The sequence below is a fragment of the Podarcis muralis genome, chromosome 4 (genome assembly GCF_964188315.1).
Source record: "Podarcis muralis chromosome 4, rPodMur119.hap1.1, whole genome shotgun sequence".
Lineage (NCBI taxonomy): Eukaryota > Metazoa > Chordata > Lepidosauria > Squamata > Lacertidae > Podarcis > Podarcis muralis.
The window spans coordinates 63,688,356-63,712,449 of NC_135658.1; the positions used below are offsets into that span (position 1 = coordinate 63,688,356).

A 24,094-nucleotide genomic window follows, 5' to 3' on the forward strand; every position below is an offset into this window, starting at 1 on the left:
CACTCTCCTCTTTATTTTTCCTTCTCTTACATTTTTATCATACTGTGGAACTCAAGAGAGTGTACATCTGGTTTCCACAGAGTCACCTATTGAGACACTGACCACATCTCAACCTGCTTAGCTTCAACAGGGTGGTGGCCTCGTATTGCCTTCAGACCATAAATGCTTAACTACTATTACAGCTCATACGTGCCTTTCAAGCTTAAGACAGTTTATCAGAAGCAGTGCAGACCTTTTTAAAGATTATATGCCCTGTTATTCCAAAACAACTTGGCTATAATTCACTCCTGAATGACTTTTAGCATCAGTAAAGGAAAAGGTAAAGAGGACAGTAAAGACATTAGGAAAGCTAAATCTGCAAGCCCTCCAATTTAATGCTGAAATGAACTTGCTTATTCAGTAAAGATGAAAAAGCTGCATGTTTTTCAGCGTCGAGGAAATAGCTTTCAAGAAATTTATATGAAATAGCTCAGAATGAATGTTGTCAACTCCTCCTTTAAAGTTCCTTTGACAGATAGCAATACATAGGTAGCCAAGTCATTGCTCAATTACATTAACTTCCATAAACTCAGGGGAGCTGTTGAGCAGAGAATTTAGAAGGAGTTCATTACTTACCAGGCACGCTTTAAGGGATATTGTTTATGCTGTACAAGCATTTGAGGTTTAGCTAGACAGATGAGTGGAACAGAACGCGGATGAAACCTAGAAAAGAAAATCAAGTGATACTCTTACAGAGTGCTTACCATCATCTTCTTTTTTAAAAAAAATAACCAGTGGGATTTAATAATAACCACCTTACAATATTTCCACTAAAATGAGATTGTGCCACACATCTTTAATCCCAATTAAGGCATTTTTAACAACTACGGTGTTGCAGAGGAGCCATGGGGATTCACTTGAACAAAAGGCTCCATTATTAAAAGGTCAATCTACCCATTATCAGAAACATAGGAAATAGCACTTCCAAAACACTTGAAATGTTTCCATTCCCATTCGTAAATTATTTTCTTAAACTACAAAAATCCCATCACAATTACAGTTACCCTATCTAGTCACAGAAGTCACACAAATTAGTCTGGCCATTCCTTTGAAATATTCTTCTCCACTTGCTTTACCACAGAGCTTTTACTATCTTCCAAAAGATGTTAATGGACAGTAGATGAGTGAACTGTTTCCAATCCAACCTGTTTGAGAGATATAGTCCCCTTTCATGTAAATGGGTATGACAAACAGACTTTGGGGTTTGCAAAGGCATTCTGTTGCAATATATGTACTCTTCAACAAAACGAGATGAACTTGCATGTCTTACCCTTACGCATTTAGCAAAAAATAATTATAGGTTGGGCTATTCTTTTTTGTTTGTTTTTGCCAGGCCGCCTGGAGTCATCACACACAACCCCCCAAAATCAAGCTCTGATTGAAAGTATCCAAAGCATTGGAAGAGTTTCAGCAGATAAAGACCTAGTTTTCACTGAGGAAGCAAGCCTAAGACCTAGTTTTCACTGAGGAAGCAAGCCTGTGGCTGGGCTGTAGCACTTCAGCCTCACAGTATTAATTTCTCCTGCATTCATTTAAAAAAACAACACACGCTTTAGAAAACTAGGTGTCAAGATGAAGGATTCCAACCTCACTTTTTCATGGCATGCTAGTTTTCTAAATGCCATGATTTTGAATTTTGGGGGGGGGGGGGAGGGTTGAGAGCTACAGCCCACACTCAGGTTTACCACCTCAGTGAAAAGTAGACCCAAATCAATCTATTTTATTGGCAAACGTCCCCACTGCCAGAAAGCTTACATATGCCAAATTGTGTGGTTGTGTCACAAACATGCTTGGATGTGCCAAACATTTTACTTCTGCCAATATCCGTTCCTGCAACCTGCTGCTGTTGCTTGAGCTAAAAATTCTGGAGAGTTTCAGAAAGATGGATTTCCTAAACAAGAGACTCTCTCACAAACATAGAGCCCTGACTCAACTCATTTCTGCCAGGGCTGGCTGACAGTCTAATCCCATTACTTTCAAGGGAGCTGAATTTGTGACAGTCACTCAATAATAATAAAAAATAGAATCAGGGAGCAGAAAACAAGTAATAAAAAGCAGGAGTTGTTGTTTTTTACAGTGTGTGTGGAGTGTGCTTAAAGTGTAAGTGAATTTACATTGTGTGTAGTAAACAAATAACCTGAACAAGATGAAGGACTGGGTGTAATCGAAATGAGAGGGTAATGGACTGAGCTAGTCACTATTATATCCTGACTAATTTAACACTTGTGAGAAAGCATGTATTGATCAGTATCTAGATTTATGTTATGCTAGTCATGGTGGCGCTATGAGAGAGGCTTGCTTTATAGGGGGCTGCCACCATCTGTATCAAAAAGCCATTCTGCATGTGGAGAACTCAGCATTGTTGATAACCTTTACAGTAGCACTCTGCCACCAAGAAGCAGTTGCAGTTCTGTTTTACTTTGCCAAGTATGTATAAAAGGACAATAGAATAAATGCTGGTGTGAAGTATGGGAAATTTTCCTCATGGATCTCATAGACCCACAAAAAGTCTATTTTTCCCTAGACCAGGGGTCAGCAACCTAAGGCCCATGGGCCGGAAGCAGCCCACGGAGGTTGTTTGACCGGCCCCCGAGCCGTCCCCGAACTGTGCCACCTGCTCACATGCTGCGCTAAACCGGCGCAGCACGGCATGGGGACTTGCTTATGCAGTGCTGGAAATCACGTCTCCACACGCTCAGACACCAAAAATTGTGTCTGCACAGGTGTCGAAAATCGCAGGTATGCACGCGATCTGGCCCACAGAGGGATCTCCACAGGACTGATCTGACCCAGGCAAGATAAACCTTGCTGACCCCTGCTCTAGACTTCACAGGAATACATCCCAGACACAAGGATTTGTGTTCTTGGCTGTAGTCCACAGTTTCTTAACTCAGTCACTGAAGCTTAATACATGGTTTTAATTATACACATAACATGCAGGTAGATGGAAGCGCTAATTGTTTGAAATATTGCTAGAGACTTACGACCAATGATGTGGCTGATTAGTTCAAATCCATCTGAATTTTTGAGCCTTGCACTTCCAAATCCTTATTGGTCTGTCAGACCAAATGTTTTACCAATCATGACTGTTGCCTTACTTGTATGTTCTTTCTCTTCCTGATAATGGCACCGTTTCTCCTATGTGTAGGCCCCAGAACATTTCTCTTGTAACCGATCACTAACTGTGATTTCATTTCTCTCAGAAAAAGGTGTACTAGTTTCCTATTTTCTGGTGTTCGCATAGGAACTTTCATACAAGTCCTGTTCATCAGCATTACTTACTTGTAAGACATCTATGCAGTGCTTGTTTTCTTTTTTTAAAAAAAGTGTTTAGGGGTACTCACATTTTCCTACTCATATTGAAATTCTGCCCCTCAACGGGGCCAAACCTGGATTCACAAAATGTTTAGGTGTATTCTGCATTCCCCAAGAAAAAAGCACTGCATCTATGTATAGAGCAAGGAGTGAGACCATGCCCCTATACATGAGCAAATGTTCACATGTTGGGCTAAAACAAAGCATTGTATGTTCCTTTATGTACTCTTTCATAATACTGCTTTTAACACTATTAAACGACAAAGCATAGATTCATGCATACACGTGCTGTAATATATTTTGAGATTGCTGAATGAGCTGCCAGCAGTGACTTAATAAAAGCACTCTAGTAATAAATTAGATTGCCCAGAGATTGTCAAGTGTGTGTGCATGTTATACATACAAGCCTCTTTTGTGCGTCCTATGAGTACCATCACTTCTACCTGAATACAAAATCAGTGTTTCAGCTTCACCTTTTTGCTTTGGTAGGACCTGAATCAGCTTCAATGTCATCTCTTCTTTGCTTTAGAACTGTTATTATTTTGCAATAAACAGAGCTTAAAAGGCACTTTCCCTGCAAAGGCAAGGATATTGTACCTTGTAATTTGTGACCTTGCATGCATACCCAGTTTTCCTAGTTTTTAAGTTTTCGAAGACCAAACGCCTCTCACATAATTGTGTTTCAAGGACTTCATTCTGCCAGAGTTGTCAATAACCGAATCTGTCACTGTCAGGCATGCTAATTCCTATACAAGTCCAGCTATTGTTCTTTCCCACTGCCTCCAGGGACGCTGACTTGCTCATAGACAGCACATGCAGAGGTTCAACATGCAGAGTCATCCCCTACTGGCTCATTACTTAGCATCCCCTGCTGATTTTGCCATCCAACAGAGAGAATGATTTGATCCTGGCAAATAAATTTGTCAGGGGTGGACCAGTTCAAATATTATTCTGTTTGGAAGAAAAACATCTGTGTAATGATGCAGCTATCTGGGCCACCGATACGGAGAAAGCTGATCTAGCGGGGAGAGAGAAAGAGAGAGGCAGGGAGGCAGAGGGAGAGAAAGGACACTGGCACAAGCTTTTAAAATGGCAAACGTATCTAAGCTGTTCTATGACCTGACTGCAGCATGGCATTAGGAATGCTATGCTAGTCCCAAGCCTTATAATACATATGGAGATTTTCATGTTAACAGTTGCAGCAATTACAGAATTTCAGCTCTGGGATATCTTTTGCAGCACTTCATGTGAATCGTGTTCAGGTCACTCACGGATTATTAACAGAATTAAGGTCCTGGATATTTGTGAAAACCTACACAGAATAATTTCCAATCCAAGCAGATCCCAGGGGAAAGAGTCGCGACACCAGGTTTGAGGGCTAAAGATGGTTGACAAATTCATTAACTTAAAAAAAGATTACTCACTATTGCAGACAAAGAAGCCCCTCCAGAGTAGATTAAACTTGCTGAATTTCTGGTAGATCCAGAATAAATATATATTGCTGTTCTGCATATTGTTGTACATTGCCTTGATTTTTTTACGAGTTGGCAGCATATTTATTTTTTATAAAAATAAATCAAATTACGGGTGCTTTTAAAGTGTTTTTAAGGCTCTAATTTACTTATTTTGTTCCAGAATTGGATGCAGATTGCAGGCATGGCCACCCCTTTTGAGAGGATGAAACCTGCCAAATTTTAGAGAGGTAGACATATGGGGTGGAAGACAGAAATCACATTCCTTTCCCTAGTTATTTGGAAAGGTGAAATGTGCTTCTAGGCAAGAAACCTGCCAAAAAGTTCAGACAAATAGATCTAGGGGCTATAGTGACAAGTGATTTTACCTTTGTTATAAAAACCTTGAAAAGTCACCAGTGGGGGTTTTTTATTATTACTTCCCTTCTTTAAAGTACACTCCACAAAGAGAGATAGTGCGTAATACTTTTTAATTGTTAGAAAAAATGATTGTGAAAGAAACTGTTCACCTCAATAGTCTTATGTCTCTTATAACCAAAACTCAGAGAATGGCAACCCCCATGAAGAACTCTATTCAACATCTCTCCCTGAGATCACTGTCATTGGAGTGCCCTGTGAAAAGGCCCTGTCACTAAAAACTAAACCTGCCCATCGAAAGGAAAGATCCCACCCTCCTCTCCGCCCATTAGCCTCTAAGACTCTGGGAGTTTTCCCAGTCAACTTGCTTTCATTTCTTGGAAAGGGGGGGGAGGGAGCTATACATTTAATTCTTTGGAAAACTGAGGCTAGGGCAACTTGGAAGCTTGTAGAGTCCCTGATCTGCCAACAGATGATGTGTTAATGGGACAATCTCACTCAGGAACATGAAATCATGACCTGTACCCTCCTGCACAGACACAGAGTTGAGACACACTCCTAGTGTATATTTAGGCATACAACTCTAAACAATCCAGATATACAATACCATTCTAGCTTATTATGAGGATAATATCTACTTTTTAAAAAATCTGGCTGTTCGGTTCCCCACTAAGTGTCCTAATCACCATATTACTTTGAATTATGTTTTTTTTAATTATTTTTAAAAATGTATTTTATTTAATGAGTGGAAGCAATTAAGTGATGCATATTATCTCCTATGGTGATGCAAGCTTTTCAAAGCTGAAGACCTTGTAGTGCAACCAGACCACACATTTTGGTCACTTCTCTTGCCTTTATCTGAACATTTTTCGTTTGTTTCTCAAACTATGGCTACTACTTTATGGTTTTTAAAAAAACTGAAAAGTTACAGGTAGGAAAATATGCCCTTTGAGTGATCCACTCAAAGTGTAATAAGCGAAATAACTCTCTTCTAAAGGAAGCCATGCAGTCTATTGAAGAGAGCTCTCCAGCCACCTTCCCTTATTTTACACATTTCTTTGGACTGTACATGTGCCAAGCGGCTGTTAGTGGTGGTGTTAGAAAGGGCCAAGAGAGCATGAAAACAAGGCAGCTAAATTGCTGCAGCTCACAATTCAGTTCTACAACTTTCCAAAAGGATGAAGTCTCTTAGGAGTTTGTCTGAAATTGGGATCTATATTTGTACATGGTGTGAGACCAATCTTTTAGGAAAGTGCGTACAGGCAGAAGCATTATCCTATTTCCGAGATATTGGGAGATGTCATAAAATGTGAAAACCCTGACTGAGACCAGCATTTAAGAGCACATTGCAAAGGCAGCCTTCATTTAAAGGCACACAATTTTACACTCTGGACTTATTCATGGATATTTTCATGTCTAGAACATTTTTAACAAGACCATCTATTTTTATTTTTACTTTAGGAACAGCCCTGAATTTTACTTATGCATTTAAACATTTCTCATTTTGTATTTCATGACTGAATCCTAGAGATTAAGGGAAGGGGAACCTTATCAACAATGCTGTGCTGCAGAATCCAGCAAGAAAAGCTTTGTGCTCCTCACACTGAGAAATGGAAAGGGTCAGGAGTCTGGGATTTAGAAAAGGGAAAGGACAGGGAGCCCAGAGGGAACAACTCTGAAAGCAAGCAATGTGTTGGCAGAGGGGAGCCTGAAGGAAGAGTAGATGGTGATAACAGGACAGCATGAACCTGCCCCCCAACCTGCCCCCAACGTAACCAGACACCTTTGGTTGCTCAAAGGAAAGTCACTTTTCACATGTTCAAGGGCACTTGATTTTCATTGGTTGGCATATATAAACAGCAGTTCCACATGGGCTCCTTACCATCAGCTGGTAACAGAGCTGGCCTAGGAAAGGGAACATTGGAGCTAGAAGTTAGCAGACCTCCAAATGTCCCTATTTTCCAGGAATAGCCACCCCCAACCTTATGCCCTCAATGCCCATCAGCCCCAGTCTGTGTGGCCAACAATCAGGTGAATGGGGTTGTAGTCCAAAACATCTAGAGCAGCCGTTCCCAACTGGTGACTCCAGGGGATCTGTGGCTCCGTTCACTCAACGAAAACAACCATAGGGATATCATTTTTTCAAAAGCAGGAATTCCATGGCTTGGCTTTTGAAAAACAGGGGGCCTGCAGTACTTAGCTAATTGGGAACCACTGATCTAGAGGGTGGAAGGCTGGTGGAAAGCCTGAAAGAGAAATTCTGGCTAATACAGTTTCTACTTTCACTTCAGCATTGTGATCTGGCAACACCCAGGGACCAGTGAAGGATGAAAAACAATATTAACTTGAACAAAACAGCCAATTCTTGAGTCGAGAAATCTGATGCCTTTATTTAATCCAGCATCATGGGGAAGAACAGCACGGCATCTAAGAAGAAAACTTAGATGTCTTAGACTCCAGTGCTGAACATATCAATAAGAATTACTTCAAAGTAAATTTAATGCATATACTTTAATGAGGAAGGCCAGGTGGATATAAAAGAGGAAATGCCTTTTCTCTTCTCATTAAGAATAAAGGGAAACATCATAAATAATCGCCATCACTATTCTGTTTGAGGGGAATTCCTTCTGAGAGTTATATATTTCATTAAGGTAAAGGTAAAGGGAGCCCTGATCATTACGTCCAGTCGTGACCGACTCTGGGGTTGCGGCACTCATCTCGCTTTATTGGCCGAGGGAGCCGGCGTACAGCTTCCGGGTCATGTGGCCAGCATGACTAAGCCGCTTCTGGCGAACCAGAGCAGCACACGGAAATGCTGTTTACCTTCCCGCCAGAGCGGTACCTATTTATCTACTTGCACTTTGACATGCTTTCGAACTGCTAGGTTGGCAGGAGCTGGGACCGAGCAACGGGAGCTCACCCCGTCGCAGGGACCCAAACCGCCGACCTTCTGATCAGCAAGTCCTAGGCTCTGTGGTTTAACCCACAGCGCCACCCGCGTCCCCATATATTTCATTACCTTTTCATAAATGTCTTAGGAAGCAAGCCACCCACATATGGAATAGCACTGAGTTTACTAGATTTGCCAGATACAAATACTATGAACAACTAATACAAAAATAAAAATGATAAAGCAATATTGGTAAGGAAATCATTGATGCTAAGGTTTAATGTGCCACTAAATAAAGGTTTGGTATTGGGCATGCTGCTCACCACATGGCAAGAGATGATGGTCCATTATCACTGCAGCAACTCTATGCTGATATTATAGGCAAATGTACAAAATATATAGGACTGACATATTGGGTCAGGTAACACCAAGGCACAATTTCAGCACAGTTTGCTGCGTGCAAACATCTATCTGGTGCAGGGCTCTAAAGTTAGTAGTTGAGAGGCTCATTTCCTTCTTCCATCCTGTCCTTTCCTGTTCTTTTTTATTATATCATTTACATTTATTAGAATTATTTGCTCTTTGACTTCAAAAGCTAAGTTTCTATGAGTTTTATTTCAGAGGTCTATTGCTAAGGTCAAACTAAGGTAATCTAAAGAGCTTGATTTCTCTGCTTTATCCCTGGTACTCTATAGAAATGAGACGTCACTCTTGCACAATGGACTATTGACTAAATGGTGTGTGAGGAAAGAGTGCCACTTACTGGTTCATCAATAATGTCACTTTGTTTCAGCAGGAAGAAGTCTAAATCAACGGGGACCATGCCTTCTGCCTTTTATTGAATAACTACTAATTACAGCAACTGTCCCCCAAATGCTGACTTCAAGTACTTCCTAAAGTTGCCAATATCTAAACATTTGCCTTTGTCACGCAAAAGGATCCATGCAACCTTTAATGAGCCAATGACTGGGTAAGCACACCATCCCTTAAGCACAACTCCATTCTTGTCAGAGGGGACAGCAGGTGAGAAGAGCTTATCATATTGCCTTCTAAGGCTAATGAGCCATGTTCAGAATACATGTTTTATGTATGTAGAGGTAGGACAGCTGAACAGATTGGATTGGGTTGGATAATGCTAACTGTATTTCATTGATCTACTATTTTGTTTAATTGTTATAGCTGCCCTGAGATCCTTTCTAAGGATTCTCTCATTGCGAGAGGTGAGGTTACAGGGAACCAGGCAGAGAGCCTTTTCAGTCATTGCACCTGCCCTGTTGAATGCCCTCCCTGCAGATGTCAAACAGATAAAAAGCTATGTGGTTTTTAAAAGACACCCGAAGGCAGCCTTCTTCGGGGAAGTTTTTGAATGTGTGGTGTTTTATTGTGCTTTTACTCTTTTTGTTGGGAGCTGCCCAGAGTAGATGGGTGGCATGAAAAAAATTTTTAGTTGTTGTTGTTTAAATAGTGTTTAGCAGTACACACAGGGTTGGCCTCAGACATTTCAGTGCCTGAGGTGAACTAGAAAATGGTGTGCGACACACACACACACACACACACACACACACACGAAGAAGGGGTGAGTGAAGATCTACATGTGGCATATTCATTGGAGGCTGGATCTACAGTGGTACCTTGGGTTACAGACGCTTCAGGTTACAGCCTCTGCTAACCCAGAAATAGTGCTTCAGGTTAAGAACTTTGCTTCAGGATGAGAACAGAAATTGTGCTCCGGCGGCACAGCAGCAGCAGGAGACCCCATTAGCTAAAGTGGTACCTCAGGTTAAGAACAGTTTCAGGTTAAGAACGGACCTCTGGAACGAATTAAGTACTTAACACAATTCACCTAAACAGCCCCGCCAACACAAGCCCTGCACAAGGATTTAGCTCACATAATGGGTCTGTTCCCTCTCCCCGACCCCATGCACCCTGAAATTGGCTCAGGGGGATGAGGAGGACGCCCAGAACAGTAAAAAAGGTAAAGAACAGTACATGGGAGAGGAGGGGGTGGTGTTCCCTCTGGCAAACTGAAACGTTTGCACAGATGAAATGACTGGAAAAGCATGATTTTGAACTCCACACTCAGTAGTAAAACCATGGCATCATAGAGTTGGAAGTGACCCCAAGGCTCATCTAGTTCAATCCACTGCAAGGCAAAAATCATAGTTAATATTTGCATAATGTCACTATATGAGCTACAATTCGGGGAAACTGTTGATTTTTTCAGTCGACGTATGGAAAAATCCATACAGTGGCAGTTGTACTAAAGAGCTAACTAGAATCCAGCTAGGACTCCTTCATTACTGTGTGCCCAATGATCCACAAGAGGCTTGGCTGCTGGATGTTATTTGGGGGGAACTGACAAATGATGAACCCATTGGCTAGAGTGCACACAAGCAGTGAAATGCAACATTCCCAAGCAGAACATTCTGTCAGCCCTGGGGATGGTGGCGAAATTTGCTGCAAGCAGACTGAGCATCAGACTGGCTCACAGTCTGCTTGTCCGCTCTCTTTGCAAAGCGGTCTTGCTCGCAGCAACTTTCTGTAAACATCCTTGATACCATTTTGGTTTTTTTCAAGTATGACAACATTAATTCTGCTATGATTTAGTCAGCTACCATCACCATCAGTGTTTGAGCTTAGCTGTCTGCTAACTGGGTACTGCTGAAATGTGTATTCACTTTAATTTCTGTCCCATTGATTTAGCCATTAACCACCATTAACATTCATTGTTCTATTGTTAACCTTTCTCTTGCCTTTTGCCCACTGTGTGACTTAAGTCAAATGCACGCAGAAAGCACAGTCATTGTCTTTATGTCTTAATGTGAATTTAGTATATTTACCATTAATGAATAGGGGGAAGTTAAGTTGCATAGGGATATATAATAAATAATTAGATTTCCGCCTAACCCTCATAGTGTATAACATCTTAGGTCACATAAAAATATGTAAGGTTCAGTTTCATTTATAACTAAAGATGTTTCATAAGTTCAAAAGCAGAAGGAACCAGTATTATTCAACTATAACTGTTGTTGTAAGGATTAAGGAGATAATTGTGTGAGATGCTTTGAAAACTCTAAAGTGATTTTTAATGCTAAATATTCTCATATAATATTGGAAGAAACAGGGTTTTTTAAATAAAAAAAATCACCTAAATTCCAGATATATAGAAGATAGAAAACTCACTCTATCTTTAAAATAAAATAAAAATAAATCATTGATTCAGATATGCTGCAATTATGGGTTGTTTACTTTCTATCATACTACAGTTTGAATATGTGAGGGGGAAGTTAACAAGAGGGATTTTCATTAAGGAACTGAGTCAAGTGTTTTAATTGTTAGCAAATATTTGTCATATCAAAGGATACCGGTAAAAATCAATATGGAAGAAATTATTAAGGAGTCAGAGTGCGCTTTTGAAAATGCTGGAGGACATAATTGCATACTGATGTCCCTTATGTAGGCTCAGCAAATATTTGTAACATCATGGAAGCATGAAACAGTGTATTCTTTATTGGACAGAAAACACAATTTATTGAGCCACTGTATCCACTACGGGTGAAGCTTACCCAAAACATTCAAATATTTATCTTTCTGTATACCTATACTCCCGTGACTCTAACAGAAAGCAGTTGTTTGAAATATATTAATCCTTTTTCTCCTTCTAGCTTTTAAATTGTGCCTAATAATCAGCAGCAGAGGAGCTTCCAAAGGAGAGGCAAAACTTATGCATTGTAAGAGTGACCTCCAGTGGTAGTAGCCAGGAAATGACAGATACCATCCTGGAAAATAGTCAGAAACATAAGTTGTCTAAATATTTCTTGTTTCAATACAGCACTTTTTAAAAAAAAACAGTGAATGTTTCACTGTGTTGAATCTCATTATATTGACAATGGTAGCTGAGATTTAGCCTGTTTAACATTATCAGTTTCAATTAAAAAAGAAAAACTCCATTTGGGATTCCTAGTACAATTTTACTAATCAATAAGCATTTAACACTGTTCTACCTGGAATGTCAGTGAGTGCAATCCTTCTAATGAACAAACATGCTACAGTGCAGTCTGCTATATGTCTACTCAGAAATAAATTGAGTTCAGTAGGGTTTACTGTGGGTGGAGGATTTCATCCATATATATAATATGCTATATTATTTAGTTCTATGAAGTATTTATATATCCCATTTAGGCATTATTTCCTCAGTTTAAATCTGATGGGAATGTGCTTGCACAGCTCTGGAGCATTATGTCAACATGATTTATCAGCTCTAATGTACAGAACTTTCAAGGCATGGGGAATCTGATCTAATGGCCAAAGTGAGGGTAGTTCTGTTTTTCGGGGGGGGGGGGGGCTGATTCCTACTTCAAGCATTGAATTAGCTTGAGTTCCATGCAGTCAGTGCCTTTTGCGATTCTGAACAAAGGACTTTGAGAAAGTGTAGCTGTCAGGAAGGTGATGGGTGGAAGGTGAAAGACCTTGTGTGAGAGGATCTCCCAGGGTGGGAGAAGAAAGTAAAGCTCCCATGCGAGAGCTGAGAGGCCCTACCCACTTTTATTTGAGACAAGGGTTCAGATCTGCCTCTGATAAAAGACTTTGTGTTTTCTTCTTATTTCTCTTTTTTCTTTCCTTTCTTTTTTTGCTTTCTTTTTGTTTTTATTTAAACTGTTTTTTATTGTATCGTATGCTAAATAGTTTCAATTAAAAAAAAATAAGGGAAAGTATAGATATTTCAGCCTTGCGTCACAATTAAACCTAAAACCAATCAGCCTGAAGCAAAATCAGCTGCCTTCTCTGCACAAAGGTACTATCATGTGGTGAAAGCCCAAGGCCCAGTCTTGCAACCCTCCACACACTGAGGGCTCTATGTTGGCAGTGAGGAGCCATTCAGGGATCTAAATCATGCAGGGAGCTGACACGAGTAGAACTGGCATACCCACAGAGCAACACAGCTCCCCAACATGGAGAGGGCTTTAGGATCAGTAATGGTGACCGGGGGAAGAGGAGGGCTCTTCATTCCATCACACAATGGTTATTCCATGAGAGGAGGAGGAGGTTTTAGTCATCCTTTCTTTAGCTCCATTTTTCTGTTTTTTTCCAGAAAAATGAGCATTTCTTAACAGCCATATAACACTTTGGGGTGCTTCAGAAACAATACTTCCACTATTGGCACCGCATCTCTAGGTAGGAAGTTCCTTAACCTGGGTGCCATGATCAAGAGGCCCCTCATCTTGCATCACCATGCTGTGAGTAATACCTGTTGGCAAGGACCACAAGCAAGCCTTGCCTGCTGATCTCAAAGCTTGAGTCAGCAGGACTTGGGAGACTGGCGCCATTAAGCACTTGGATACATAGCCATTCACTATGCCAATACCTGGAACTAAAAAGTAAAAAAAGTAAAGGACCCCTGGACGGTTAAGTCCAGCCAAAAGCAACTATGGGGTTGCGGTGCTCATTTCGCTTTCAGGCCGAGGGAGCCAGTGTTTGTCCACAGACAGCTTTCCGGGTCATGTGGCCAGCAGGACTAAACCGCTTCTGGTGCAACAGAACACCATGATGGAAGCCAGAGCGCACAGAAACGCTGTTTAGCTATTTATCTACTTGCACTGGCGTGCTTTCGAACTGCTAGGTTGGCAGGAGCTGAGACAGAGCAATGGGATCTTACTCCATCACGGGGATTCAAACCACCAACCTTCCGATCGTCAAGCCCAAGAGGTTCGGTTGTTGCTCATAGGCAACCAGAGCACTCATTTAAAGATTGGTGTTATCTTGTTACCCAATTTAACTTGGCAGTGGCAGGTAAGCTTTTTTTCAAATTGATTGTTCTTTTCCTGCATGTGGCTAAGGTTACAATACTAAACACAGTCCACCAGCAATGTCTATGTGATCCCTGTACATTTACTGGGACTTGCACTGAAGTTGGTGTACCCACTATCTAGACTTAATGTAGAAGAGGGGTAGCTGATCTCTGGCCCCCTGGATGTTGCTGGACTACACATTGCTTCTATTTCCCTTGATGTGGCTACAAAATTGGTCCTTGAAGTCAATGGGAAGGGAAATTGTGCCCTCCCCACCTCCCATCCCAGCTGCAGTGAGTCAGCAGTGCTGTGAATTGACCCCACACCTCTGCACAAGATTGGATTGCTCTGCCATGAATGGGCTTCCCATATAAGCTGGCCTGAATATTCAGTTAATAGACAGAGCTAGGAAGAAGGAAGTGGCCAGTTTCTGTAGCCATTCCCAGATACTGGAGCTCCGTACTTAAGCAGATTCTTTTTGGCTGCTTCTTGTTTTGGTGTTTTGCCAAACCATTAAGACTTTCCTAGTTAGGAAAGCTTTTGACCTTTAGAGACTGCATTTTACTGCTTGCTTTGTCATAACTGATTTGCGACCCTTCTGGGTTTTATGATGTTTTGAAACTGCTTCTGTTTTGAAACTGCTGCCTTGCTATTGTTGCTTTTATTGTAATCATTTATTACTTGTTAGCTTCCTTAAACTTAGAGATGGATGGGATCAGCTGATTTCTGTTCCATCTCCAGTCTGTATGCATTCAGTAATGAACCTGCTGATTTTAAATAAATAAATAAATTGCACACATTCCCTTCTAAAATACACATTTTATATACATTTCCCCTGTAAAATATGCGTTCTGCATGCGTCGGGTGGCGCTGTGGGTTAAACCACAGAGCCTAGGACTTGCCGATCAGAAGGTCGGCGTTTCAAATCCCTGCGATGGGGTGAGCTCCCGTTGCTCGGTCCCTGCTCCTGCCAACCTAGCAGTTTGAAAGCACGTCAAAGTGCAAGTAGATAAATAGGTACCGCTCTGGTGGGAAGGTAAACGGTGTTTCCGTGCGCTGCTCTGGTTCGCCAGAAACGGCTTAGTCATGCTGGCCACATGATCCAGAAGCTGTACGCCAGCTCCCTCAGCCAATAAAGCGAGATGAGTGCCGCAACCCCATAGTCGTTCGCGACTGGACCTAACTGTCAGGGGTCCCTTTACCTTTACAAAATTCAGAGAGACATGCAGTCTACACTTTTTGTCAATGTATAAGTCTCAGCACTGCCAATTAGGTCAGTTCACTTTAAAACAGACAAAACAATTCTTCTCCATCCCTACTTGAACTCCACAAGGAAAGGCAGGGGATACTTTAAATAAATAAAACAGGCTGAGAGTTTTACTCTAAAGCAAGCCTGTGTTTAAAGGCAGGGGGAGTAGTGGAAAGAGAGCTAAATCATTAGGCCAAATGATGACAACTGAAAGCTTAGGTTAGGGCAACACCATGACAGGTCACCTGGTGGTAGGTAACCTGTGACCTTCAGGTGCTATTAGACTATATCTCCTATCACCCTTCACCATAGCCATGCTAGCTGGGGCTGGAGTCCAACAACATCTAGAGCACCACAGGTTAGCCACCCTTGCTGTATACTATCCCTTAAGACTGGAGGTATACTGTGCAAAACATTTCATTCTTCTTTACAAAGCTGAACTGTGAGGGAGTTTACATTGAGCAAAGTGTCCCTCTTCTTGTCTCTACTAGCTGAGCTGGTTTGTACCAGCTGGATCTGCGGATGTGCAAGAGGCCCAGTGGTGGCATCCCTGGCAACAGAGAGCCCCAAACAGGGCATTCTGAAGGGAGAGGTCTGTGCTGGCCCAAGATCCCCTGGATCCCAAGCCAGTCTCCCAGCCATCGGTAACTGACATTGGGCCCAATCCAGATCTGGTTGCTGCACTAGTCTGGATCTGGCACAGGGATGGGGCCTGATTGTCCCCCTCTATCCCCCACCACCACCACATCCCAGCCACCTTCCAAATTTTCCACCATGAATAGGAGGGCTGTGAGTGCAACTGTTGTTCTCCTGCTTCACAAAGCCCTGGCAGCCAAGCTGCAAAGTTTGGATTTTGCACTTTTTTTTTTTTTTTTTTTTTTTTGAAAAGCTTTACATCCTGCTTTTCAGTTGTGTCCCCAGAGTGGCTCGTGGTGTTTATACGATGTAGTTGGTTGCATTGAAACCCAAACACTTAAAACAAAATGAAAGAAAACCAGGCAAGTGAGATGAAGATCTCATTTCCAGCATTCGCTCCATCTACCTGTCCCCATCTTCTGTGTTCTCCCCAGTGTAGTTCTCTCCAGATTATTCCTTGCTTCCCTACAAGTCATTAGGCAGGCTGAATCAAAAGGGAGTAGAAACCAGTGTTTTTGCATAGGAGGCATTCACATTTCACAAAATAATCTTCAGATGCAAGCATTATGTATACAGGTGTTGGCACACACTTCTCACCAAACCTTTTTGAAATGAAGAGGACTATTTAGAGATGATACTTAATGTGAGTAACTGCTACAGAAGTCCACACAAATGCGTAGGTGAACAGGAAAAGCTTCTCACATTCTTTGCAGTGCTTAGCGTTAAACATAATAGGCATCATTTTATGAAATGGCTAACAAATATTGTTGGGGAAATGTTGCTGTAACAAGCATAAACTCTGTAACTGGTGTCATGCTGACTACTTATTAAAAGGCATTTGGGTGTGTATATTTTGTTCACACAGATCTACACATTCCACTGCATCTATTATAAGAAAAGAACTCTGGGTGAGACATACATTCATCTCTTTGTTTCATTAATTCAGTAACCACATATTTAAAATGTGTATCTTGAATGGGGTTGCCTTCTGTGTAAGACTTCAGTTCTTTCCCCCCACTACTGCCATTGATTTTTTTAAATGTATCAGACCATAAGATATGGCATGCTGTTAGAACAATGAGTCCTATACTAAAACACAGCAATAACCTGTGCCAGACCAAAACAGTCTGAACAGCCCTATCTCAGAAATGCCTCATCTGGGCCTCACAATGATCCCATCCTGAGCCCTGGCTTGATCCTCAATACCAGGGGCACCGCTGAGAGAGGGCAGAGGGCAGGGCCGCCCAATATTTACAAGAAGGGGGCCACACCCCTAAAAATTCTGCATCGATCCTCAAAAGCATATGCCAGGACGAAGATGCTTGGCCCTGCTGTATCCTTTTGAGGATCACCAAGGACACAGCAGAGTGAAGTGTCTTCGTCCTGGTACATCCCTTTGATGATCCCAAGAGTGCCTCCACTAAAGGCGCGCTGGCAATCTCTGCCGAGAGCGCAGGGGGTGAGGCATATTTGCCCTGTGTATCCCTTTCACAAGGTAAGGCAGCTGGCGGTGGGTGGGGGATGGTGGGCCAAGTCAGCCTGGCTAAGCTGGGAGGGGGGAATCCCGTGTGTGAGATCATGCACGCACAATGCTCCGCTCCCCAAATGTTGGGCACAACTCAGTGTGCCTGCTCAATACCCTCCAGGTATTGAGAACCAAGGGCAGGAGCAAGCCAGACAGGAACTCCAAAGTGACAAGGAGAGCATCTGCTTGGCCACCAGAGAGCTCTATCAGAAGGGGCAGACTTGGGAGGAAGGGTCTACCCAGGAGGAGAGAAAAGACCCAGCTGGAACTCAATAATGCTCTATCTCAGGCATCCCCAAACTTGGCCCTCTAGCTGTTTTGGGACTACAACTCCCACCATCCCTAGCTAACAGGACCAGTGGTCAGGGATGATGGGAGCTGCAGTCCCAAAACAGCTAGAGGGCCAAGTTTGGGACTGCCTGCTCTATCTTGTTTGCTTCTGCTCTATCAGGGTTTCCCAAACTTGGGTCTGCAGCTGTTTTTGGACTACAGTTCCCATCATCCCTGACCATTGGTCCTGCTAGCTAGGGATTTGTAGTCCAAAAACAGCTGGAGACACAAAGTTTGGGAAACCCTGGTATAGATCAGCATCCACACCTGGTACTGTGTCGTAGACACCAATGAAACTGGCTTATCAGCTCTTCCTACTAACTTCCCACCCACCTTCCAGTTTTTCCTTTTTCTGATATCCTGAGTAAAACATTTCTATTAGCATGCCTTTAAAAAAATAACTAAAGGATAGAGTAGGGGTTTTTTACTACTACTACTACTACTACTACTACTACTACTACTACTACTACTATTAAAATATGTTTGAACCATTAAGCTCCAACAGTGCAATTTTATACATGTTACCACAAAAGGCCTATTGTTTCCTATGGGGCTTACTCCCAAGTAAGCATGTGTGTATGACTGAAGCCTAAATCACTTCCAGTGCTTTCTGTAAATCTCTACATGCAGGCAAGCAACATTGTGTTTGATGTGGCTTACTCCCCATTGCAGTGTCCGGCTCTGATTCAGGTACCACATGAACAGCATAATTTCCTGTTCTATTTAGTCATTTCTAGATCTAAGTGCAAACCCTTTGGGCTTTCCAAATGTTTTACCTTGTGTTGCTTGCGTGTGCAGCCAAGCTGGGAGATCCAGGTGGCCACAAACTTCACTCTGTGTCACTGCAAGCCATGCTGTTTTTGCTGCTGGAGGTGTGATGGACCTCTCTGTCCCTATGTGTGTTTTATGCTATATCTAAGCAGCAGCAGCAGGTGTTATAGAAAGCACCATATGTTCCTTGAACATTTCAGGAAAACCCCATGATGGACACATTTCACTGAGCTTTACATAATTGTAAGAACATTACTAGATTCTCCATGGTAGGTACAAGGACCTGGTTGTTTTGCCTTTCTTTATTCATATCCAGCTAATTAAGGATCTTTGAACATTGTCTTGCCTTTTATGAATCCATCTGTTAACTAAGTAGATACTCCAGCATCCCAATATAGGGAGTATTCTGAACACATTTCATCATTATAGTTACCACCCATTTAGACACAAATCATTTTTCATTTCAGAAATCTTTTTAGGAACAAGTGTGACAAGATTGCTAGACAGAATGCATTTGTGCACCAAAAATAGCATGTTAAGTCAGGTGGGAGAGCATTCTGTTTGACGGTCACATGCATGCATTTTTGCTGTGCCTATGGAGCCAATATGGATTAAGTTTTTATTAGCAGATGCGCATTCCCAGCATCTTGTTTGGGAACTTGTTGCTGGCAATGCAAATCTTCTCCAAGCTGCGGTAGTTAAGAGGTAATGGGAGGGAGGTTGGTGCAATGTCCCGCCCAAGAGGGAGACATCCCTTTCTTGCAAAATGTAGAATAGGAAGTTACTAGTGATAACTAGCTGACATTATAGTGGTCCAACCAGTCTAGAAGCCTATTAATTCTACTCTTACAAGTGGCATCCATAAAGCATTAGGTTGATCCATTAATAATCCTAGAGTTGAAAGAGATGATCCTCTGAGCACTTTTTGAGGGTTCAAACATACTAAACATCCATTGGCATTCAGTTTATTTTAACAAAGAAAGACTAGAAATTAGAAGATGTAGTTTAAAATAGATTGCTTTGGCCATATTGTTACCATACTGATACTAAATAATAAGAAACACAAATTAAATATTTAATTGTTGCTGCTTCCCTTGAGGAAGGAGGATCCATGTTCCTCTAAGTTACAGGCTGTTTGGGTAGCTAATAAAAGCATTATTTTCCTAATGAATTAGATCTATCCTCAGCTTCACACATTTTCACTTGAGAAAGACAATAATATATCAAAATATATTTGGTGTAAAACTTTTAATCAGAACATTTGCAATGCTTTTACAACAACACAGTAATGGCTGTTGTAGGGGAGAGAATATAATACTGTACGACTATTTGTGTGAAAGTTTAATGCAAGCAAGAGTTTTCCTCTAGGAGCAGATTTTGACCTTGCAGTTCAACAACTGAAATTGTAATTCTTTGCTTGCTGCTGCTCTGAAAAGCAAAAGATACTTCATGTCTCCTGCCTCAAGACCCAATTGCTGCTGTTCTTTGTAACCATCAATCTTCATTTGGCTTGCTTTGCAAAGAAATTAACCTTCCTGTAGTGTTGCCTTCCCCCCCCCCAACTTATTTTATCGAAGTGTAACATAAGCCTTGAATAGCCATATATGCTTCATGAACATTCCGTGTTACTGTTTAAAAAGATATAGTGGCAATGTAAGCACTGAATCAGCATTGAGATTCACATGATCAATTTATTTTCTTGTCAAATAAAGCTCTTTAATGGTTTGCATTTTGTACGGTTGGCTGTTTCAATAAAATCTATTTAATTAACTATCAAGATCTGACGGAACACACTTAGGCACTGTCATTCATTTCAAATGAACAATAATTTCCATCAAAGACAACATGCCAACCATTTTAATGAGATATTTCAACCTTAGCAGGGTTTCATGTTAATGATCAAAAATAAATATCTCAGGGATTTTTTTTTTATCAAACTATCATTACTAACCACTTCTCATTAATATTGTGATAGACTGTCACTGCTTATTCACCAAATGCTCCATGCTTAGAACAAATCCTAAAGTGATTATGCAAATCACAGGTAAATGTGGGGGGTGGTGGCGGCCAGCAACATTAGTCTTAATTCATCATTCAATACCTGATACCATTATTGCTTTATTCCCACAGAAGAAACATATATGTAAAGTCCATAGCTCAGGAGTAATCACATACTTTCCAGTCATGAAGTCTTGGCATCCCCTGTTAAAGGACCCCACATAGACCTTGGAAAGTCATTGTCAGCCAAACTAGGTACCACCAGGTAAGATGGACCAATCAGGTGCCTCAGGAAAAGGCAGGTTCATGGGAGATGTGACTTTCAAAAGCAAATGATTTATTTGGGGTAAAAATTAATCAACTCACCCACCTTCAGATTTTATTTTATTTTTAATATTACAGGTTTCTGGAAGGAAATCTGAAAGAAAGTTAAGTATTAGCTAAATCTAACAGAGTGCAGACAGAGTGATTAAAACTGATTGTGGCTTCCTCTCAGATTTTAAATTCAAAGCATGGGAAATGGTCAGAGGGAGAATGAAAGCAAAGAAGCACACAAGAGGATTGTGCTTCAGAAGCCTTCATAATAAAATATAGTAATTAGTTTGAAGAAAATCCCATAAATTTACAGGAATTCAAATTGCAGAAGGATAGAACAAATTATTTTACACAGAGTAATAAGCAAGCCATTACAAGGCCCTGCCCACATTCCTTCCTGACTACAAAGTTCACGTCCCATTTCATAAAAACACTCTACTTTTTTTAAAAAAAAACACCTCAGAAATTAAAACTTGTTCCTTCCACTTTACAATAGCTAGGGAGCTCACAGTCAACTATACCTGTTAGCAGAGGACCTCATGAATGGTGACATGAATGCATACACTTGAGGGCAATTAGTTTTCATGCATATTTTTGCTTAAAGTATGGAGATCTTTGTCTGAAGAACGGTGTTTTAAACCAGAGCTTTCCAAACTGTGTGTCACGACACATTAGTGTGTCGGCTGCAGTCCTCTCAGGACTGGAAAGAGGTTGGTTTAACTTCCAGTTTGCTAGTAAAACTGAATTACTGTGTTGCAAAATGATGCGTGCCTAAAAAGCGTGTCACCAACATGAACAGTTTGGAAAGCTCTGTTTTTAGCAATGAGCCACTCTTCATAATCTCTTTGAAAACATTGAAGTCAGCTGAATACAGCAATAAATATCAATAAAAATAAATTGTTGTTGTTTTGTAATTGTTTACAAATATACATGCAATGTTTCTTGCCACCAACCCATGCTACAAAATACAGATAGAGACATTTGGAGGACTATATTTGGCACTTGGGTCTGAGGTTACACAATTTCCATTGAAAAATCACAAGTAGCCCAGAAAGATATGGGGTATGCATCTGCCATGCACAGTGCATTAAATAGGTTAGCCTCCCTAAAAAGCAGGCTGATATTTAGCCAAAATGCTGGGAGGTGAGGCAAGTGTTCCTGTCCCAACACGCCATCCACCACTAGCTCTGTAATGCCATTTGTGCCTGCAACAGGTGCACTTCAGGATATGAATTCAGGTGGGAAGGAAAATGGACTACAGATTCTTAGGAATTCATCTAGGCGATTAGTGTACAGTGGTACCTCGGGTTAAGTACTTAATTCGTTCTGGAGGTCCGTTCTTAACCTGAAACTGTTCTTAACCTGAAGCACCACTTTAGCTAATGGGGCCTCCCGCTGCCGCCGTGCCGCCAGAGCACGATTTCTGTTCTCATCCTGAAGCAAAGTTCTTAACCTGAGGTACTATTTCTGGGTTAGCGGAGTCTGTAACCTGAAGCGTATGTAGCCCGAGGTACCACTGTATATTATCAGCAAAGAAGATGGTTTCATTTTCTTCCTCTCCTATCTGTGCTTTTTCGTGCGGACCAACAATGGAGGAAATAAAACGCAAGAGCTTAGATAAGAAACTAATCATATCTGAACAAGTACAGGAACTGTAAGAGAACGGAAAGGAAAGGTCATAGTACAGATCAATTACACAGTCACTGATTGAATAAAAGACAGTAATTCAGTTGGAAAAGCCTTTCTTCATTCTTGTGGTTTATGAAGAGCCGTAGAGGCCTGCAATTGAATTGAAACCGCCCAGAGTTCCCTTTGGGGCTACCAAATGATACTGTTAATCACTGTTACTGTTAGTACAAAAACTGTAGCCAGATATAAAACAAATAATGAAAAGACTCCGCCGCACCTTGGGCATTGGATACCTGAAGGAACTGGGGAGGCGTATAGTATTGTATTGCATACCAAAGCCATATTTCAGACAATTGGACTCTACCAGTGCTTGATAATAGTGTCTCCCCTCTCTACCTACCCTCTATTTACATAGTGCTTGTCTCTGTGGAACCTCGTTGTGAGGCTGTAAAGCAGCAGCAGGGCTCTCGGGACAGTAATCCAATCTCAATAACTAATCTCTTAATCTAGTTTGAAATACTGATTCAGTGCCGGCCACCTTGGGTTGAGCTTTCTATTATATTATAATATCAGCAAAGCTGCTCCCTTGGAAGACAGATGTAACCCTTTCAGCGCTAACTCTTCATCTCTGGGAAAAACGTCAACAGGACGACTTTGGCCTTCAATCCCTCACCCATTATCCCAGCCCACCCATCAAGAAAAGAGGAAGACTGCAGTCTTACACACACCTAGCTGAGAGTAACTCATTTAACTCAATGGGAATTGCTTCTGAATAGACAAGCGCCTGTGTTCTAAACAGGGAAACCCTATACATGTCTACTCAGAGGTAAACCCCACTGAGCTTACTGGGACTTCCTCCCAGGTAAGCATCTATGGAGTTTCAACCGTCAAGTCCCAAAGGTGCTGTTTATTTGCTTGCTTGCTTGCTTGCTTGCTTTGGCGTATTTATAATCAAAATTCTCAAGGTGACTCACTTGAAACACAATAAAACAGGCAATGGTGTACTTGTTACCAGAGCAGGACAAAGGTGTATACACTATATAAAGGTATATATAGTTCTCTAATGTTTCAAGAAGTGCCATTCTGCCACTGACTTCCTGACCTGGAATTGACTATTGAAACAAATGGATCCCTCACAGGCCAGGGCTACCTCACTGGGCTGGCTTTTGATGTCTCTCATAGCTCCAGCTCTGGTTGCAGAAGCAGGAGGCACTGGAGGAGCAATGAAGCCTCTCTCACACGCCTCCAAAGTTGGAAATGTAAATGTGTAGCATTTTATTGTGACAAATGCAATGCATTTCAAGTGCTTCTCTTCTACAGCAGTACAAAAATAATTTCCATCTCTACATATCATCATAAGGAACTCACAGTAATTGTCATTTGCATTTGACACTTTTCAAAGAACTAGCTTTCTTTATTGTCCCTTTTATAATATAGTCAACCCTGTCATTTGGCTCATCCACAGGAGGAGGGAATTGCTTCACAGATCTTATCGCTATACAACACTGTGCAGCACTGCACTTATGCTCACACTACTATGTGTCTCTTAGGTCTTTGAGTGTCACCCCATAGATTTCACCAAAGGAGTCACTAGCTCATTCAGAGCCTGGTATTTCAGAATATCCATTTTTATTTTTATTTTAAATGCTGATGCACAGACAAACTTATTGAAGCAAATGCCATCATATTAGTAATGTAGCAAGAGAAAAATGTTGGTATTACTGAAGTAGAAAGGGAAAAAAATATTATGCTTGGAATTCTTATTTAACACAACTGCCA

The 24,094-nt window shown here is 41.3% G+C and overlaps 1 long non-coding RNA gene across 1 annotated transcript in view; it reads right to left on the reverse strand.

Moving 5' to 3' along the window:
- Positions 1 to 24,094, reverse strand: part of LOC114596203 (uncharacterized) — a 516,878-nt gene that overhangs the window by 354,793 nt on the left and 137,991 nt on the right. Inside the window, exon 3 of the long non-coding RNA XR_013392622.1 lies at positions 616 to 702. This is a non-coding gene — a long non-coding RNA (uncharacterized LOC114596203). The remainder of the gene's footprint in view (positions 1 to 615; positions 703 to 24,094) is intronic.